The sequence below is a fragment of the Rana temporaria genome, chromosome 9 (genome assembly GCF_905171775.1).
Source record: "Rana temporaria chromosome 9, aRanTem1.1, whole genome shotgun sequence".
NCBI classification, from domain to species: domain Eukaryota; kingdom Metazoa; phylum Chordata; class Amphibia; order Anura; family Ranidae; genus Rana; species Rana temporaria.
This window is the reverse complement of record NC_053497.1, coordinates 141,580,262-141,600,810: the sequence shown is the minus strand read 5'-3', so window position 1 is coordinate 141,600,810 and position 20,549 is coordinate 141,580,262. Positions and strand designations below refer to the sequence as shown.

General features: G+C 46.8%; 1 protein-coding gene across 2 annotated transcripts in view; it reads left to right on the top strand.

The window, feature by feature from the left end:
- Positions 1–6,211: 6,211 nt before the first annotated feature.
- The window catches only part of PRRX2 (paired related homeobox 2), a 214,636-nt gene continuing 200,298 nt past the window's right edge, over positions 6,212–20,549 (top strand). The window contains exon 1 of one of the 2 annotated variants that reach the window (XR_005743626.1): positions 6,212–6,244. The gene's annotated coding sequence lies outside the window, so the exon portion shown is untranslated. Of the gene's footprint in view, positions 6,245–10,275; positions 10,382–20,549 lie in introns of those variants that run through there. The other variant, XR_005743625.1, reaches the window with a different exon arrangement.

Sequence of the window (20,549 nt, the reverse complement as noted above, 5' to 3'; positions counted from 1 at the left end):
TCCCAGTCCTCCTGACAGTGTGAACACTCGCCAGCCCTCTTGGCTGCCTCTGTGGAACTCCTGGAGACTTGCCCAGCAGTGTTCATCCGCTGTCCTCTTTTGCTCCTCCTGTGCCTCCTGGCCAGGACACCTCATTGTTTTTTTAGAGGGCCTCGTCTGCACCTGAGCCCAGGCCCTGAGTCACCCCCCCCTCCCAGACTGTGGAACTCCCTCAAAGGCCCCGACAGCTAAACACTACGGCCCAGATTCACGTAGATGGGCGCAAAAATGTGCGGGCGTAACGTATCTCATTTACGTTACACCGCCGCAAGTTTTTCAGGCAAGTGCTTTATTCACAAAACACTTGCCTGTAAAGTTGCGGCGGCGTAGCGTAAATCACCTGGCGGAATTCAAATTTGGCGGGTAGGGGGCGTGTTTCATTTAAATGAAGCGCGTCCCCGCGCCGAACGAACTGCGCATGCGCCGTCTGTCAAATATCCCAGTGTGCATTGCTCCAAATGACGTCGCAAGGACGTCATTGGTTTCGACAAGAACGTAAATGACGTCCAGCCCCATTCACGGACGACTTACGCAAACAACGTAAATTTTTTAATTTTCGACGCGGGAACGACGGCCATACTTAACATTGGCTGCGCCTCATAGACCCAGGGGCAACTTTACGCCGGGAAAAGCCTAACGTAAACGTCGTAACTTTAGTGCGTCGGCCGCGCGTACGTTCGGGAATTCGCGTATCTAGCTAATTTGCATACTCGACTGGGAAATCGACGGAAACGCCACCTAGCGGGCAAAAAAAAAATTGCATCTAAGATCCGATGACGTAAGAGACTTACGCCTGTCGGATCTAATGAATATCTATGCGTAACTGATTCTAAGAATCAGTCGCATAGATACGACGGCGTATCTGGAGATGCGCTGTCGTATCTCTTTTGAGAATCTGGGCCTACATCTACACTATTCCACCCGATCAACTCCTCCACTGACCCTGGGTATTTAAGAAGCAAGTTGGGGATTGGTCAGGGCTCCTTAGAATACCCCAGGTGGCTCCACCGCCCCTCGCCACCTCTCTTTCCAGAAAGTACCAGAAAGTTCTGGAATGAAGTGGGAGGTCCCAGTGACACCACCTGTGAGTCACCCAGCACTGCTCTGAGCCACTCCCAACCCTGATCATCAAAAACACCCAGGCCTGGCTTCCAGCCAAGCATGGAAATGTACCTATTCTCACAAAAAAAAGGTATTTCACTCCTAGCACAAAAGGGTGCTAGAAACCTAAACTGTGACACATTAAATTTGCAGTAAGAAATTACCCCACAGTGAATAATAAGCAGCATACACCAAATTTCCTCATACTCTCAGTCAGGTGCCTTAGATCTCACACTACACATATAAAGCTACAAGGCCGTAGGCACAGGAGTGCCTAGGTAACTTACCAGGAAGTACACTGCTATTTTTAAGACAAAAGGTATATTTTTAAGGCTACTTCCTAGACTCAAGGTGTTTTGGTGGTGTTCAGGTGGTGTTTTGGTATATGTTAAATAGAGCTATTTAATTAAGATGTGGCATTGTCCTTACCAATCTGCGTTTGTTTCTGTATGATTACTATGTAAGCCTTCTGTTATCATGTGATGCGTTATGCATAGGCTTCTTAGAATGAAAACGGTCCGCGGACCATTTTCATCGGACATGTCCGCTCTGAGAATTTGGTCTGATGGTTGTACACACCATCAAACCAAAATCCCAGCGGACAGACAGCGCGGTGACGTTGACGCCGCCACGTCCGCAAACTCGGAAGTAAAATGCTTCCACGCATGCGTCGAATCCATTCGTCGCATGCGGGAGATTTCGTTCCGCTGGTTAAGCGTACTAACCAGCGGACATGTCGGACGGACGGGTTTCCAGCAGATACGTTTTAAAGCATGCGTTAAAACTTTTGTCTGCTGGAAACCTGTCTGCTAGGCTGTACACACGGTCGGATCTGTCCGCTGAAACTGGTCTGCGGACCAGTTTCAGCAGACACGTTCGTTTGTGTGTACAAGGCCTTAGAGACCACAAAATCTTCTTGCCCTCAAACAAGATCTCTAGCACTTTAACTACTAGGCCCCTATAACATGGTGGGTTTAATTAAGTCCACCTGTCAGTTTTTCAAATGGTCTATTCACGCTTGTGTCTGTTTACACATGCCTATCTCTGGTTCTGATCTGGTTCACTGAAAAAAAACTAAAAAAACGGAAGGGGATCCATTTAATTCCGTTCAGGCAGATCCAATCGGAGGCTAGTCAGGTGGTAGCTCTCTGCTGTTAGGATACACTGATAAGCAGCCAGTGATTAATAAAGGTTTTCCAGCATATCCGTTCTACAGAAGTAGATCTGGCTTCTGTCAAATGGGGATGACCACTCACAGATTGAAATTAGTTTGGTTCCTTCTGAACTGGTCAAATTTTGATTTGTCTATGGCCAACTTTAACCCTGATTTTTTATTGGTTGCTCTGCATCCAATACACAATGTGGTTGTCTAAACCAGGCACTGCACTTATATATATTCACTATTCATAGACACCTTTAATCAACAAAGGATTGAATTGATTGACTGATGATCCCAAATTTATTGGCACCAGCTTACACACCCTACCAACTTATCTCAGGAAGAGATAATAACTGATACCATTAGATAATTACATCAATCTTCTTTTTGATCCCGTGATAAAATAGTGCTGGAAGGGAATGGCAACACTGTCCTTTCACAGTCATCAACAAAGGCATCCGAAAATGTACAAGTCTGTAAAAAAAAGCGAGATTGGATTTTACCTTCATATCCAACCATCTTTGAATGTCTATTGCAGAATACAGTGCACCCCCTTCCCCAGTAAAATTTCAATGTGAAAGTATTTACATGGGTACAAAGTATTGACATCTCCTCTGCCGTTTATTGACGGTACAGCAATGTGATATCTCTGAGAACACAGAGATTTGTTTATGTGTAGCGCCAATTCCTTATCAGGCTGTGGACCCTTCCACAAAAAGGTCATCTCCTTCACGGCCTGGCTTTAGGCCTGTACAAACAGATTCAAACTGGCACTGTGCTCTTCAAGACAATTTTCTTTTAGGTAATGAGTGGTAATTCCAGGGATCTCTGGTGAAGGCTGATTTACAAAATAACCGGTACCCATAAACCTGGAGGTTTCATTGTGCAGTTTACATCAGAGATTCATTCACCCCAATCCTGTCCCCAAAAGAAGCTCACCCCTATCACAATAAAGAATTAGGCCAGGAGTTGTATGTGTAGGATAAGTGAAAGGCCTACGTGACTGGGTTTGCAAATCTAGGCTGTAGTTAGTGCAGGGTTTTAAAAGAAAATTGGTGGAGCAGGGTGTGGCTCTAGTGGTCTGGGGAGATGTTGCCTATAGCAGGGTTTGACAAATTTGCTTGGAATCTAGGAGCCAGCTAAAAAAGTTAGGAGCCAGAAAACGCACCCCGTCCCGCCAAGCTTGCGCGCAGAAGCGACCACATACATGAGCAGCGCCCGCATATGTAAACGGTGTTCAAACCACACATGTGAGGTATTGCCGCGATTGGTAGAGCGAGAGCAATAATTCTAGCCCTAGACCCCCTCTGTAACTCAAAACATGCAACCTGTAGATTTTTTTAAAATGTCGCCTATGAAGATTTTAAAGGGTTAAAAGTTTGTCGGCATTCCACGAGCGGACGCAATTTTGAAGCGTGACATGTTGGGTATGAATTTACTCGACGTAACATTATCTTTCATAATCTTTAAAAAAATGGGGATAACTTTACTGTTGTCTTATTTTTTAATTAAAAAAAGTGTAATTATTTCCCAAAAAAGTGCGCTTGTAGGACCGCTGCGCAAATACGGCATGACAGAAAGTATTGCAACGATCGCCATTTTATTCTCTAGGGTGTTAGGATAAAAAATATATATAATGTTTGGGGGTTCTAATTAGAGGGAAGAAAATGGCAGTGAAAAATAGTGAAAAATGACATTAGAATTGCTGTTTAACTTGTAATGCTTAACTTGTAATACCAACGGCCATCACCAGATGGCACCAGCTCACACATCTGGTGGTAATAACTTGTAATACCAACGGCTCACCACCAGATGGCGCCAGCTCACAAAAAATTTATTTTTATTTTTTTTGCCCACCTTCCAAGCCAAGTCGCCAGGACACCATTTCTAGTCGCCATGGCGACCTGGCGCCCGGCATTTGTCGAGCCCTGGCCTATAGGATCAGTGACATCATTGGACAAGCTTGTACCAGCCCTCCCCTCAATGCCTTCTGGGTTTGTTGGTTCTTTCCCTCACTTGTTTTTTCTTTTCTCCTCCCATACCAAGTCAAATGCTCTTGCGATAGAAGGAGGAGGAGGAGGAGGGGGGAGCTGGTGCTATCATAGCAGGCAGAGGTCTTGGGGTTTTGAAGATGGGCATGATTAAAAGCTTTGGATAATGATACGCTGGGTCCATCTCAGACATGGGTGTACCTTCCCTACTAAGGCTGGCCATTGACAGTGCAAATTTATTTTCTGCAACCACAGATTGCCCCCCAGACAGTGTTGACAGGGGAATCTCTCCTGTTGAGTAGTATTTCTTGTTCATCTGCAGAAAAACTTGTATAATTAGCTTGTGTCAGATGAAACAAGAACATCAAATATACTTAAAGGGTTAGTTCACCTTTCCCAAAAAACTGCCAATGCAGGTAAGGCACCTCTATAAATAAAGACAAAGGGCCAGATCCACAGAGCGAGTACGCCGGTGTATCTACTGATACGCCGGCGTACTTTCAAATTACCCGCGTCGTATCTTTGGTTTGAATCCTCAAAACAAGATACGACGGCTTCTGGGTTAGATCCGACAGGTGTACGTCTTCGTACGCCTTCGGATCTAAGATGCAATACTTCGGCGTCCGCTTGGTGGCGTTCACGTCGTTTTCCGCGTCAGGGTTTGCAAATTAGCTATTTCCGACGATCCACGAACGTACGAGTGGCCGGCGCATTTTTTTACGGCGTCTGTAGCCGGCTTTTTTCGGCGTATAGTTAAAGCTGCTATTTCGTCGCGTATAGTTAGACTTGCCATGTTAAGTATGGCCGTCGTTCCCGCGTTTAATTTGAATTTTTTTTTTTTTGCGTAAGTCGCCCGTGAATCGGAATGTACGTAAGTCATGTCTATGTTAAAAAAAATGACGTCCTTGCAATGTCATTTAGCGCAATGCACAGCGGGAAATTTCGGGACGGCACATGCACAGTTCATTCGGCGCGGGGACGCGCTTCATTTAAATGAAACACGCCCCCTAATCGCCGATTTGAATTCCGCGCCCTTACGCCGCTTGAGATACACTACGCCGCCGTAACTTACGGCACAAATTCTTTGGGGATTTGAACCGGCCTAATGTAAGTTACAGCGGCGTAGCGTATCTCACATACGCTGCGCTGATCTATTTGTATGTGAATCTACCCCAGTCTGTGTGTCTCTGAATAAAGTTGAATAGTGCCCTTGCTTTAGGCCATTTACTTACCTCATGAAGCCTGACTGGAAAAATCCTAGGACGTTTCTAGGACATTGTGAAGTGCTAGTCATTACTGTTCAACCCCACAGTTAGCTTTTTCTTGGATTCAAAGCCCCCTCACATGCTCTCTCCTCTGATGCAGTAGCTCTGAGTTCAGCATTTGAGAGCATACTACTGTGATAGAGGAGGTGAGCAGTAATGACTAGGCCTCACTTAGCAATGTCCTGGGAGTAGGGTGACCACATGTCCCGGTCTACCCGGGATCGTCCCGTAATGTACATATTTGTCCCTGGTCCCAGACACCTTCATTGCGGGACAATACAGTGGGAACAGGGGAGGACCGAGCCGCCATTTTTCTGGCTCTGGCTCCACCTACTCCTGATCACTGGTTGCTATAGCCGCTTGGCGTCTGGCAACCAGTGACGTCACTGCCCACGTTGAAAGCAAATGAGGATTTCACTTCTTCCTCCTCCTCCGCGCTAGCGAGTCACTGCTGGTTCTGTCACCTCTGCTCCAGTCACTGGCTTGCTGCTTTTGTGGGGTGTTTCTGTTCCCACAGCTGAGAGGCATCTCTCCCTCTCACTTCCTCCCCCTTCCTGCCCTGCCCTGCCCACCTCACACTAACACACAGACTGAAGCCCCCCCTCTCCTTGGCTTGGATGTCACAGGAGGGAAGGAGGGGGAGGAGAATGGACACACAGCACTCAGGAGGACAGACATGCTGATCCGAGGTTAGTACACAAAATCTTAATGCTTGGCACTTGCAGGAGAAGGAGACACAGAGACAGGGGGCAAGTTGTCACTTGCAGGGATTTTGGGAGATAAGAGCATGCTGTATGTGCTAGGGGGGCACTTTAGGAGGGGAGAGAAATAGTTTTTTATTCAACCGTCCCCCCCCCCCTTCCAGCACAATTTCTCTCCCCTCCCAAAGTGTGCCCCCCTAGCACATACAGGATGCTCTTATCCCCAAAATCACTGCCAGTATTCTTCTTTGACAACTTGCCCCCTTCCCCATCTTCAAAGACAAGCTGTCTGCTATTGAGGGGACAATTGTACCATCTGGAAACTTTGCTAGACATTCAGGGCAATTTCTCCAGGTGCCAGTGCCCCCCTGTCAGGCAAGTTAGTGGAGCCAAGTGCCTGACCTTTTTTCAGCAATGTGCTCCAAGACTCAGGACTGGTTCACACCACAAATCACATAGGAACATGCTCTGCGTTCCTTTGCGATTCACGTGCCTTCCAGGTTCTGTGCGATTTCAGCCCTTTCATTTGAATGGGCTGAAACCCATCGGTCTGCACCAAGAGCTGTGCATGCGCTACTTTACAAAACGCACAGCAACTGGATCGCATGGTACTGCTGATCATACATTCTGGTGCAGGCAAACACTGCATTTGCTACCTGCTTTTGGGTAGTCATTAACCCCTTGTCACCGGCCACACGCAAATATGCGGCTTCTGTGTGCCTGGGCCTTGGCACAGAGAGGTCACATATTTGAATGAATTGCGATCAGTAGCGCTGTGCCGAGAGCGCACTCCCTGAGCACCCCCTTCACAGTTACCGGCGTCTAAGCGAAAGCTTGCGATCGCTGCAAGCGATCAGGAGTTTTTGGATTGTGTGTGCCATGAGGCAAAGTGTAAAGAGGTTAAGTTGACACCCACTACAGATCGCTATGGGAGTGCATTTTGAAATGCACACAACGCAGGGGGGGGGGGGGGGGGGGGGGGTAGCCCTAAATGGCAGTTTGGAAATGTGGTCACCCTACCTGGGAGTGTTCTAGTCAGGTTTCATGAGGTATGTAAGTAGCCTAGACAGCCATTATCTGCAGTTTTTTGGTAAAGATGAACTAACCCTTTAGGCTCCATTCACACCTAGGCGTTTTTACGCCCGACGCTATTGCAGCCTGCAATACGCTGGAGGGGTGATTTAACATTGTCGGCTATGGAGATGGTTCACATCTCCACGCCGAACGCCGAAACGCCGTACGCCTGAAGCTCAAAACAAGTCCCGGACCCTTTTTTTCAGGCGGCGTTCGGCATAGCCGACAATGTTTCGGCGTATTGTAGGCTAAAAACGCTGTAAATCGCTGGACAAAATGCGGCAATTTGTTGCGGCAGATCGCGGTACAATACGCCGCGTTCAGGTGTGAATGCAGCCTTAAGGGGCATCTGTAGATAAAAAAAATAATTGTGCAACTTTGACTAAAGCAGAATTTTGCCCTTGCTATAGGTATAGGCCATTTATTTACCTCATGATGCCTGACTGGAATACTCCTAGGGATGTTGAGAAGTGAGGCCTAGTTTTTACTGTTCATCTTCACCATCACAGGAGTGAGCTTTTTCTCTGATTCTAACCACCTCACACGATCGTTTTTTATCCTGATGCAGTAGCTCTGACCTTGATGTTTGAGAGCTTACTCCTGTGATGGAGGTGAGCAGTAATGACTAGGCCTCACTTAGCAATGTCTTGGAAGTATTCCAGTCAGGCTTTGGGAGATATGTAAATGGCCTACATCAATAGCAAGGGCATTGTTCAACTTTTAGTCAGCGCTGCACAGTTTGTTTTTATCTAAAGATGTCCCTTATCTGCATAAGGCGTTTTTTGGTAAAGGCGAACTAACCCTTTAAGCATGTGATTAGATATTGTTGGTAGACATTTCCATACAACGTTCTTGTCCGATCACGACAAACCTTCTATTTTTATGTAATAATAATGCTCTGGCCTGAACTGCAAAAACATATACACAGTTATGCAGGTGTCTAATCTGGGAAAGGAGGGAGGTTGGTACTACAACCCCAGGATGATCCTATTCGTATGGGAATTTGATGTGATATTTGGACAGAGTATTTGGATTCGCAGCAGGCAGCTTTTACCCACCAAAGAATTTACACAGCTTCTTTGGCTTGTGCTTAAATGAGTCCTTATGAAGGGGGCATTTTTTTTAGTCCCTGAAACGCGTTGCCTCCATCCTTTAACCTAATTCAAATTGTAATAAATATATATCTGGACAATTATTTCCTGGTGTGGTACTTTCATCTCTGATAGTTGTCTGAAACAGTCCTATTGTTCCAGTGGCGAGATATCCCCATGGAAATTTTACATTGTATCCACCAGCAGCAACTATTTGAAAGCCGGTATTGCACTTCATTGATTGCCCTTTCAAATTACAAAAAAGTTGTAAACCCCGCTTTGTGATTTTTACCTCCACGGTTTAGGAGATATTCACCCTGCATGCAGCCCCTCAAGTCAGCGGCGTATACATGCCAAAACCTTCGAGCTTTTTGCTAGAACCGAGGGCTCCCGTGCACATGTGATCCCGGAAGAGAGGACAGGAGAAGATGTCAGCCCTCTCAGCGGTGACCAGGTGCCGCTGAGAGGGCTTTGTTCCAAGGTGAGTATTTCATAATGTGCTAGTATGCGATGCATACTAGCACATCATGCCTATGTCCTGCAAGTTTTTTTTTTTCCTAGGTTTACAACCACTTTAAATTATCTAATCACTAAACAGCTGCATTTCATACTGTCTGTGCCTTACTATCCTGGAGACAGTCAATTCCACTAACTTGTTGCCCTGGTGTCACAGGAATGAAATAAAATCTCCTCTTGGGGTGACAGACAGCAATAATGTCTCAAAGAGGTTATAAACTTACCAGTTTTATGCGACCCTTGGATGTAGTATGGTGCTTACTAAAATGAATCCAGAAAAACAATCAGATATAGAAAAACACCATTAATACTGTTAAATATTCATCAAATAAATAATTAAATGTATTTTAAACTGCATAAAAAATAAACAAAAAAAACATTGGGCCCCGGGCAGTGTAAGTTATATTGTGCTAGTATACATGCTTTGGCTCAAAAAACGTCCCAACGATTATCGATTTTGTGCCCATTGAGACCCGGTTCACACTGGGGAGACTCGTCAGGCGACTTAGCCGCCTGACAAGTGGCGTCCCATTCTATTCAATAGAACTGTTCTAATAGGAGCGACGCAAGTCGCTCCGACTTAGAAAAAGGTTCTTGTACGACTTCGGGGGCGACTTGCATTGACTTCTATACAGAAGTCATTTTGCAAGTCGCCTCTGAAGTCGTCTCAGGACGCCTTGCCGAGTCGCCCCCGAAGTCGTGCCGCCCCAGTGTGAACTGGCTCTACTGTTCGAAAAATGAACGAACTGTCTAAACGACCGAATTAGATATAGAATATAGATAAATTTGGTCGTTTAGACAGTTCATTCGTTTTTCGAACAGTTAATGGGCACAAAATCGATAATCGTTGGGACTTTTTTAAGCTGAAAAAACGAAGGACAAGTTTGGAAATTTTCTGCTGAACGAACGATTAAATGAAAGGTTAATGTGTTTCCCATCGGAACTGTCTGCACTAGGTATATGTAAAAAAAGGTAAAAATATATATTTTTTTATTTATGTCCACTGAAGGATTTATTGGTCATTACATGATGGCACTATCGTTTGCGCTCACGGCCGAACGTTCGTTTTTCAAAAATGGGTTACCCGATTTTTCGTACAGTGTATGGCCAGCAAAGGAATACCTATAGGTAACAATCTTACAAGGGAGTTTACTCCCACTTTAACAACATAAGGCTAGTATGAGTCTTGGCTCCTTGCTTAGACTGGGAGAGGGAGTGGCAGCAATTTGAGCAAATGGAGGGCCTTGTTGCTTTGCACATGACCGACAGACCGCCTTCCTGGTGATGTTGTTGTCCCCTCATTGGCCACTGAGGGTGGCCTGTTGACCAAGCTGTATTGCTTAACTGCTGGGGAGAAAAGTGAGGTCACCAGCCTTGTCATGCTGTCTGGCAGGGGTGCCGAGAACGCAAGAGTGGCTGAATAGAATTAGAAATATTTTGGCAGGTAAGACAGTTCACATATAAGCATTTCACATGTGTTTAGTTGTTTGCTGGAGTTGAGCTGCACTGACTCACCAAAATCTCCCTGGAAATTGTTATTAAAATGTTGCCAAGCTTTTTACGGAACTATATTTTAAATAAAGGCATACTTGTGCTGATTGCCTAATCTGTTACCGCGCTGCCCTAAGCCAGCATCAATACAGAGAGATTTCGTGAAACTGTATAGGTCATTACTAGCAGCACCAGTAAGGTGTTAACAGCCGCCTCTAAATTAGGATTGGACGGGCAACGCAAAGAATCTGAGAGAGGCGGAAATTAGGTGCATGGCTAATTAGTCAACTCAGGAAAACATTTACAGACATCTAACTGCTCTAGTCAAGAGTTCAGCATGCCTTCCATTAAAGGGAAAGTAGTGTGTATTCTCAGTGAGCGTATACGTTGACTTCTAATTGCAGGGTTTACCTTGAAGTCCTTTTTTAGGCAATATTTTTTTAGGAGCTTGCTCTTCCATACTTTTTGTATTACATATGGAGATTTGCAGGTTAGCCACTAGGGGGAGTTCTCGGTGGCTCAGTGCAGTTGCTATGCACTTTTCTTAACAAATGCTGAGATAAGACATCTGCAACTCAGGGATAGTACTATTTTCAATAAGTGTAAGCATGTTTGAAGGTAAAAACCACAAAAATCCTACCTGGCCCTCAAGCAGGGAATGTCTGCCAAAGTCAGTTGCAGGCTTTGGATATACGAACGTTCCCCAATAGAAATCCTTACAGTAAAGCTGTGCTGAGAGAATGTTTTTATTATATAGGATTTATATAGCGCCAACCGTTTGTGCAGCGATTTACAAAATGGAGGCAGTTACAATACAAGAGGAATCAATGGGGGCTTACAACCTAAATGATCAAGGCCTGCCATCACTGACCTCCTTAACCACTTGACCCCCAGGCCAATTCTGACATTTCTTTAATCAGCATGTTTTTCTAGAAAATTACTTAGAACTCCCAAACCATTATATATTTTTTAAGCAGAGGCCCTAGAGAAAAAAAGGGTGGGTGCAAAGTTTTATGTCACACGATATTCGCGCAACGGTTTTGCAAATGCAAATTTCTCAGAAAAAAATAAAGAAACACAAAATATAATGGTAAAATATAGAACATGAAGTTACGCCAAGTAAATAGATACCAAACATGTCAGGCTTTTAAAATTTGCACACGCCAATGGAATGGTGCCAAACGACGGTACCTAAAAACAAAATCTCAATAGGTGATACAGCCTTTACAGCAGGGGTCTCAAACACGGCAGACCTCCAGCTGTTCAAAACTACAAGCCCCATCATGCCTCTGCCTGTGGGAGTCATGCTTGTAACCGTCAGCCTTGCAATGCCTTATGGGACTTGTAGTATTGCAACAGCTGGAGGGTTGCCAATTTAAGACCCCTGCTTTACAAGTTAGGAGTTTAGAGTTACACAAGAGGTCTGGCATTAGAATTATTGCTCTCACTAACATTTGCGATCCTGTTCTGGTGCGGTCAAAAAAAGGGTCCTGCATAGTTTTTATGTGGATTCGGTGCGATTAATGGCTCAAATTGTACTGCTGAAGAATCACATGTGATTTGAACATTCCTGTTCAAAATTGCATGCGGTCCTTGCACTGCATAGTGTGAACCGACACTCAAGGAAATCTATGGTCACACTGCAGTGGCGGCCCGTCCATAAGGGACGTAGGGCCGCCGCCCCCCCTCCCCAAGCTACTCATAAAATAAGTGTCCCTTTAAGTGTGTACGGGTTGCCGGACACATAGCTGTCTATTGGAAGCATGACGTCCTTGCGGCTGACACGCTTCATAGGCTTTCTTTGGCTTTCTTTGGGGATTCCTCGTGGCGCAAAGCAATGCGACCTGAAAACTCGCCCACTCTAGAATATTTCTGCCTGTGGGGTTTGATTGGCGTGGGCGTCACTTCTGGTTAAGCCATGGCACTGGATGGAACGCAAGTCTTGAGCGGTGCCTCCTCTCCATGTTTTGGCCGGACCGGTAAGCACCGGTGGCTGCATGATTGAATCACTTGCGCCTTCGATATGGGATAGGAAGATGTGGTGGGTTAGCCCGGGGTGGGCTTCAAACTGGGCACTCACTGCTGAAACAACTGCTGGTTGCTGCTAGACACAGGAAGGGAAGAGTGGTTGCTTGGGCTTAGTTCATAGACATGTCTGACACTCTGACTGTGTTAGCTGGTGGACTTCAGACTGGGCACCAGGAGCGGCCAGTCACGCTGTCCCTGACTGGCTCCCTGTCCCTGTTTGTTGCTGCTGGCTGCATCACTGGGAAGCCCTCATAATGGCACGGTAGGTGTCCAGATCTGGAAACTAAGCACAGGCATGGTGGAAATCCCTTATGGCACAGCAGGTGTCCAGACCTGGGAACTCAGCACAGGATGGTGGGAAACTGCCATTCCACTCCTTGTCAGTGAGGGTGTGGTTGCTAGCTCCTGTGCTCCAGAGACCAGGGGCTGGAGTGACTTCTCTTCCCCAGGAGGGATGCTGGATTCTGGGGAGGAGCCGGGCGGGGCCCCCCTGGATAGGCCTGTGGAAGAATCTGGGCCTAGCCAAAGGCGAGATGAGTCCATGTCAGTCTTTAGACAGAGGACTGTCAGCAAGCTGAAGCAGATTGAGAAGGAAGAGGAGAAGTTGATAGTTTTGATGGCCGAGTTCAGAAAGAAAAAGCAGATTTGTGCGAAAATGTACAGCAAGAAAAGACCAGCTCTGAGGCCTGAGCTGAAGGACCTGGAACAAGCTGTGAGGAGGCAGAAGGATTTGCTGTATTCTCTGAAGGAGAAGAGCGGAATATTTAAAGAAAAATATAGGAATGAGGAGCGATTTAATCGCATGAGAAGAGGAGCCGCTTCATGCATGGAGGATGGGAAGACCAGCGAGGAGATGCAGGTACAGGCAGGGTCGGCGGTGAGTGAGAAGGTGGGCCCGGAGGATGAGCCCACCTGTTCAACACCTCGGACATCCGCTGAGCCCTATGCCCCCTTCACACCCCAGCAATGTGGAATGTCTCAGGAGGGTGAAGGTCCTGCCATGCCGGATTTCATAACCAAGCTGGAATCCCCTCCAGGTGCGGCTTCCCCAGATGGTGATGTCAAGATGGACACCGTTTCTAGTCCTGTGGAGAGAGCAAGATCCACCATGGAGTCTGCGGCAGCTGAGGGAAGCTCTGATCCCAGCCATAAAGTCGCACAGGTGACAACCCAGCAAGCAGGTACAGTGTGTGTGCAGGAAGGTGGTGGGAACTTTATTAATGACAATAAGCTTGCTGAGGGTTGTAGTGCTGCAGGCAGTCAGCCCATAGACAATGTACAGCGTATACCTGATAAAAACTGCCAGTTTACGGAGAGGTCCATGGACAATACAGTGACTTTGCCTGGACCAGGCACAGCGGCTGTACCTGTGAATAATGAAGGAGATGCTGGGTGCAGTGGTGCCACAACTCTGCAGAAGTCTGCATTGGACGGGACTGGAGCTGTGTGTACAGAGCGGGGGGAGGGGGTGGGTCCTGCCTCTGCTAATACAATCCCAGCTGAATCAGACGCTTTGCCGGCAGGTTTAAATGTATCTAAGGACAAGTCTGCAAGTACTGGGGGTGGAAGGAAATCCTATGCTGGTGTTGCTGCTGCAGGATCTGGGAAGGGGGAACAAGCGGGGAAGGAGCATGGGAATGTTTTGCCTCCCTCCATGTTCAAAAGGAGGAATGTTGTGCAGCTGAGGTGGGAAGGCGGTGGAATCCCCCCACATAGGAGGGCGGTGGTGGATAAGATTCTACAGATGGGGTTCACACCTGCGGATATCTTCGCCCTGATCAGTCCGGCAGGTTCCTATGAGTATGATTTGTCCTTTCTCCGCCCGGAGTCTTTGGACATATTTTGGGAGAAGTATGAGTGTGTGTGTAGGGGCCTGCCGGACTGGAAGGGGCTCATGCCCAAGCTTGTCTCCCGCCAGCCACTCATTAAAGTGGTCACAATTCTGGTCCGCAATGAGTCCATACCACAGGGGGATCTATGTATATGGTTGAGAAGGTATGGAGACGTCCTGAGCCCCATAAAGAAGATTCTGGATGACCGGGGAATATGGACGGGGGGATGGTCTGTACAGTTAAAACTAAAGATCATTGATAATGTCGTCCAGCATCTGCCATCCTCAGCTTTCCTGGGGAGGGACAGGCTGACCATCTTCTATCCAGGCCAGCCAAAGCTCTGCAATAAGTGTGGAGACAAGTCACCTTGCATCCTCCTGTCCAGTGATGAAGTGCTCTCTGTGCCAGGGTATAGGACATCTGGCGAAGGATTGTAACCTCATAAGGTGCAATCTGTGCAATACGGTGGGACATCCTTACAGTCAGTGTCCTGAGGCAATGCACAACAAGCCTGAGCTCATGAGAGAGTTCTTCCGCCTGGACATGGAGGATGCCCACAGCTCAGCAGCTGGAGGGCCTGTGAGTCCGTCCGAGTCTGTGCCAACACCCAATGTGTCCGTGTCTCCCCAGTCTGTGCCAATTGCCAATGTGTCAGTATCCCCCCAGTCTGTGCCAACACCCAATTTGTCCGTGTCTCCGCTTCCCCAGTCTGTGGTGCCCCAGTCTATGCCAATACCCAGTGTGTCAGTGTCTTCCCAGTCTGTAGGTAAGGTGTCAGTTGCAGAATCTGTGTCTTCTAAAATTGCAGAGGCAGCAAGAGGTGCTGAGGCTGGTGCATCAGGTGCGGTGCCAGTCCCCCTCCCCCGACGCTGCAGGGTTCCTGTTAAGGATCGTGGGGTGCAGAGGAGTGGGGAGGATGGTGAAGAGGCTGGCCTGGTGGTGGACAAGGGAAGGGAGTATGGGGTGGAGGGGGGTGAAGGGGAGCATAGGTGTGGGGAGGCTGCTGACTCCGGGTTGTCCAAGGATGATATGGAGTGGTTGGAGGATAAAAGGAGGAGAGGCAAAAGGAAGGGAAAAAAAGGAGGTACAGTTACCTTAAGTCCTGAGGTTTTGCCTTTGGCGAATACATTTAAGGTGCTGTCTGATGATGATGATAATGATGATGAATGGGACTCATTTAGTTCAGCATCCTCTATGGATGATGAGTGCCAGGGTGCCACGAAGCGCGCTGGTTCTTCAGGGAGAGGGAGGAGCCAGGCTAGGAAATGGCTGCCTCAGCCACCTTAATGGCAGTTCCCACTCATGGTATATAAAAGGCGACATGCATGGTGATGTTCTCTAGTCTCCCTTTCCCGTAGGGATTATGTTGTGCGCAATTTGGTTTGCACCGTTTATTATGTTCTTATGTTTTTCTATTGTTTTTGTTTTTCTGTATGGTCCTATTCAATTATTTTGTAAATATGTTTTATTTATTATGGTTTTATTGTATATAAGTTGTTGTTTGTAAGATTTTTTCAATAAACAAAATTAACCCCTCATAATGGCACAGCAAGTGTCCAGACCCAGGAACTAAGCTCAGGGATGCTAGAAACCCATCATAATGGCAATGCAGGTGTACAGACCTGGGAACTAAGCACAGGGATGGTGGAAACCCCTCTAAAATGGCACAGCAGATGTATAGACCCAGGAACTAAGCACAAGGAAGGTGGAAATCCCTCTAAAATGGCATAGCAGATGTACAGACCTGGGAACGAAGCACAGGGATGGTGGAAACCCCTCATGTGCATAGCAACAGCAGCCAGCAGGCTTACAGATCTCAGTTTGTTTGTGCACCAGCCGCCACTGGGTCACAGCATACAGTTCCTTGTTTTAACAATACGAACAATAGTTATTTTGAACAATCCAATATAAACTGAAAAATCTCCTTTCATATTGTGAGTTCTGCCTGTCTGCTGGTCAACTTTTTCCACTTTTACTTTTGTAATGACTACATCTCCTATGGTACCTGGCTGTCTGAAAGCAGTGATTCTTGTACTGACTCCACCTCATGAAACTGCTCCTCTCACCACCTCTGTAGATCAGAAGGCAGGCTCTGTGAAATATGTGACACGGCAGTATCTATCCACAGGACACAGAATTCAAGGAAGTTAAATTGGAGGGATCTTGACAAGGTAAGTTTTCAAACTTCATGATCGTTCAGATTAATCGAAGTAGACTAGAAATAATTGAAATACAATGTGGAATAGATGATTTTGTACTTTGATCTCCTCCATGTTCCCCTCCACGTTGGGCGCCAGCCAAGGGAGAGGCCTAACCCTGGTGGGTTTTTCTGGGCTACGCTAGGCACTTTAGATTAGGTCACTGCATTACGCATGGGGTACCTTTTCTGGAACAGATGACTGACGTGAGTAAACTCTATGTACGAAATATCACCACAGTTACTTGCAATTAGAAGGGACACGCATGCAGAGCCCTTGCCCTCTCCACCTGTCCAGCATATCTCCGCTATCCCATTCCCAGTAACGATATGGGGTGCGTGGACTCTATGCATGTACATTACTTAACTCTTCCTCTTCTGTACCTGTGTACAGGTGCCTCGTGGTGCAGATCTGCTCCCGTTGCTATGGGAGACCGATCGCTGCAGAAAGAGTGCCAACAACATCTCCTTTGCTGCAAGAGCCTATTTCACCTGCCACGTGTGCATGCTTATGACAGGCCACTAGAGAAACCTTTATTACCCTTGGTAACCACTTTATCTTCACATTGTATTAACGCTTGTACCACTTTCCTCCTACCCCAATGTGTTTTGTGACCCGAACTGTGCCCGTTACTTTCATTACATCCCTTTAGTAACTTCAGACCATGCTAGAATAACATTTTAAATGCTTTACTTGAATAAATCAACATGATGACATACACAGCCAACAGTCTGAAATAAAGTGCAGTCTTTTCCCTAACACCCCTAAGTCCCTAACTTCAGGCTTGTGGCTGCCCCAGCATACCTGCTTAGGCAATAGTCCATTCTTGGCAGAATCCATGCTTGGTTTGTTCAGGGAGGACTGCAAGTTCCAGCTACCCCCCTTTGCAGGGCTGTATTTTGGCCTAGGCCGACAAGGCCCAGGCCTAGGGCGCCCCCCTGCACAAAAACATCCCCCCACCTGTCCTCCCTCCTCCCGACTTCCGCGGCCTCCTCCCGGCCTCTGAGGTGCCTGACCAGTGCAGAGTTATCTGCAGCCTTGCGTGCTGTGCCGGGGTCTGGGAGCCTGGATGTGTCTTCTTCAGACTTCCCGCCCACTGCTTCACCATGCAGCGTGACATCCAGCCCAGACTCAGGTAGGAGGACACCATTGTAAGGGGAGAGTGTGGAGCCTGAGTGTATGGCAGCCAAGGAGTGAGTGTATGGGAGGGGGTGGAAGGCTGTGCAGTCTCATTGTTTTGTGTTTGGAGGACTTGTAGTGCCCCGTTTTTGCTGGGACTTGTAGTGCCCCATTTTTGCTGGGACTTGTAGTGCCCCATTTTTGCTGGGACTTGTAGTGCACTGTGGGGGCTGAAATTTGGCAGCCCCGTTTTGCTGGGACTTGTAGTGCACGGTGGGGGCTGAGATATGGCAGCCCTGTTTTGCTGGGACTTGTTGTGCACTGTGGGGGCTGAAATGTGCATTTATTATTATTATTATTTTTGGCGCCTGTAAAGCATGGCAGATCTTTTGAAGACCTGTCTGTGTATCTGTGTACCCGTATATCCCGTACAGGCAGGAAGATACAATCTGACGGGAAGTAGCAATGAACTACTACGGTGCTCCACAGCGCTGCGGTAGTTCATTGAGAACTACAAGGAGACAGCCACAAAGGATGCCAGGAGTTGTAGTTCATTCACACACAGAGCTGTGGGGGGGGGGGGGGGTTCGTGTATTGGTAAAAGCAGGCGGTAGGGCTGTGGGTTTACTAGGGGTTAAGTCCAAGGGGGTGCATGCCACCTCATGGACTTCTCTTAATTTTCAGTTTACACTGTTTTCTGAGTGCCAGGAGCCTACAGTATCTGTCGCAATGACTCCGGCACTCTGACACTGGGCCTTCTGGTTTCAACTCCTGAGTCGCAGCCACCCTTCCCTTCTCCTGACCCATCACAGAGTGCTTCGTACTAAGCAAACTCATTCACAAAATACAAAGCCTTCTGTGAATGGACAGCAGAGGAGAGGGGCAGGCAGAGCTGTTGTGTCTGAGTTCTGGGAGTGTAGTGACAGCTGCACTGCTGGATCTCCGTAAAACTGTCAGATGTAAATAATAGAGATAAGTCCATGAGGTGGCATGTACCTCAATGGACTTAACTCATGGTATGTCAGCAAATTTTACAAAGTAGTTCAGCTTTAAGGCCTCTTGCACACGCTGTCTGATCCTGTTTAATGTAAGTTCCAGTGCATTTCCCCATCTGAAAATCCAAGGTGCTGCATACAGCCACCATAGACCTGAATGGCTGTGCATGGCTGTATTCAGGTGTAAACACTCGTATAGCCTACGGGTGAGGGAAAACCGCTGGAATTTACATTGCATGGGCTGAGACGCCTGTGTGCAAAAAGCCTTACACAGCACAACTCACTGAACCATATGTGTTTACATACTGTGAACTAAATGTAACTTTGTGAAATTTCAATAAAGTTCGAAAAAAGGGTAGGAGCAAATCATTGTACTGCCCCTATACAATACACAGCAGCAGGGGTAAGTTAAACAGAAGATGATGTGCCCCAGCCTAGGTGAATGAGCTTATAGGTATAAATAGCCCCCCCCCCCCCATGTGCCATCTAAGAAAGTGAGCCCCCCCCCCTGATTGGCTGTAGAGAGGTGAAGGGGGGTTTATTTGTTTTGATGGGTGGTAGGCATACCTCCCAACTGTCCCTGATTTCGAGCAATGTCCCTCTGTCCCTTATTCTCCTCATTTGTCCCTCATTTTTGTCTGATCTATATAGATGTATATAAAATGCACTTTTTATCTATCAAAAAGTGTTTCCCAGTGCTAAACCTTCCATCTGATTTCTAAATTGCTGCATTTGTAAATTCCATTGCTGATAGGTGTCCCTCATTCCCATCTCAGAAAGTTGGGAGGTATGGTGGTAGGAGAGGCTGATTGAATAAATAGTGATAACTGAATAAGAGACATTTTGCCCGCACATAGTGTGGGGCCTGTTACCAGATGTTAACTACAGTTGACACCAGACTGTTTACGCAGACATGGCCCATGGCAACAAGAACACTCTGAACATTTAGCACTAGGGATATTGGGTGTTCTCAAAAGTCTGTTTTTGTCTGTAACATAAAAAGATATCATTTAACCACTTAAGGACCAGCTCACGTACATATATGTCATCACTTTAAAGATGAATATCTTGGTAACGGCAGCAGCTGCTGCCACAACTGAGATATTCATCTTTTTCGTGGCCGGTCCTGTAAACGATAACGGTGGTCTCTGCGGCGGATTCGCCGCAAGATCACCGTTATCGGCAGCGGGAGAGGGCCCCCGCCCTCTGCCTCTTACCAGATACGTCGGCAGTGGCAGAGGCGATTGGGTCCTTCACGCTGCTATGTGTGGATACGAATGAGGGCAAGATGGCCCCCACCCGTCTCCATAGCATAGCAGGTGGAAGTGACGTCAAAACGTCACTTCCGCCCATGCTTCTTAAAGGCACATTTCTTTGTTGTCATTTTTTTAAATGACAATTTTTTTTTTATTATTGCATTTTAGTCTAAATATGAGATCTGAGGTCTTTTTGACGCCAGATCTCATATTTAAGAGGACCTGTCATGCTTTTTTCTATTACAAGGGATGTTTACATTCCTTGTAATAGGAATAAAAGTGACCCATTTTTTTTTTTTTTAAAACAGTGTAAAAATAAATAAAATAAATTAAAATAAAAAAAACACTTTTTTTTTTTTAACGCGCCCAGTCCCGAAGAGCTAGCAATCAGAAGCAAACGCATATGTGAGTAGCGCCCGCATATGAAAACGGTGTTCAAATCGCACAAGTGAGGTATCACCGCCATCGTTAGAGCGAGAGCAATAATTCTAGCCCTAGACCTACTCTGTAACTCAAAAGAAACCAACCTAAACCTCAGACACAGCAGTGAACCTCACACGCAGCTCACTGTACAAATTCGGCAATGCCGAATCTGATTGTACTCACATCATCCCTGCCCAGCTAATGACAGCAGCCGGTGATCGAAACCTGGAAGCCAAGAGCCCAAAGATGTGGAGATCACTGGATCTGAGG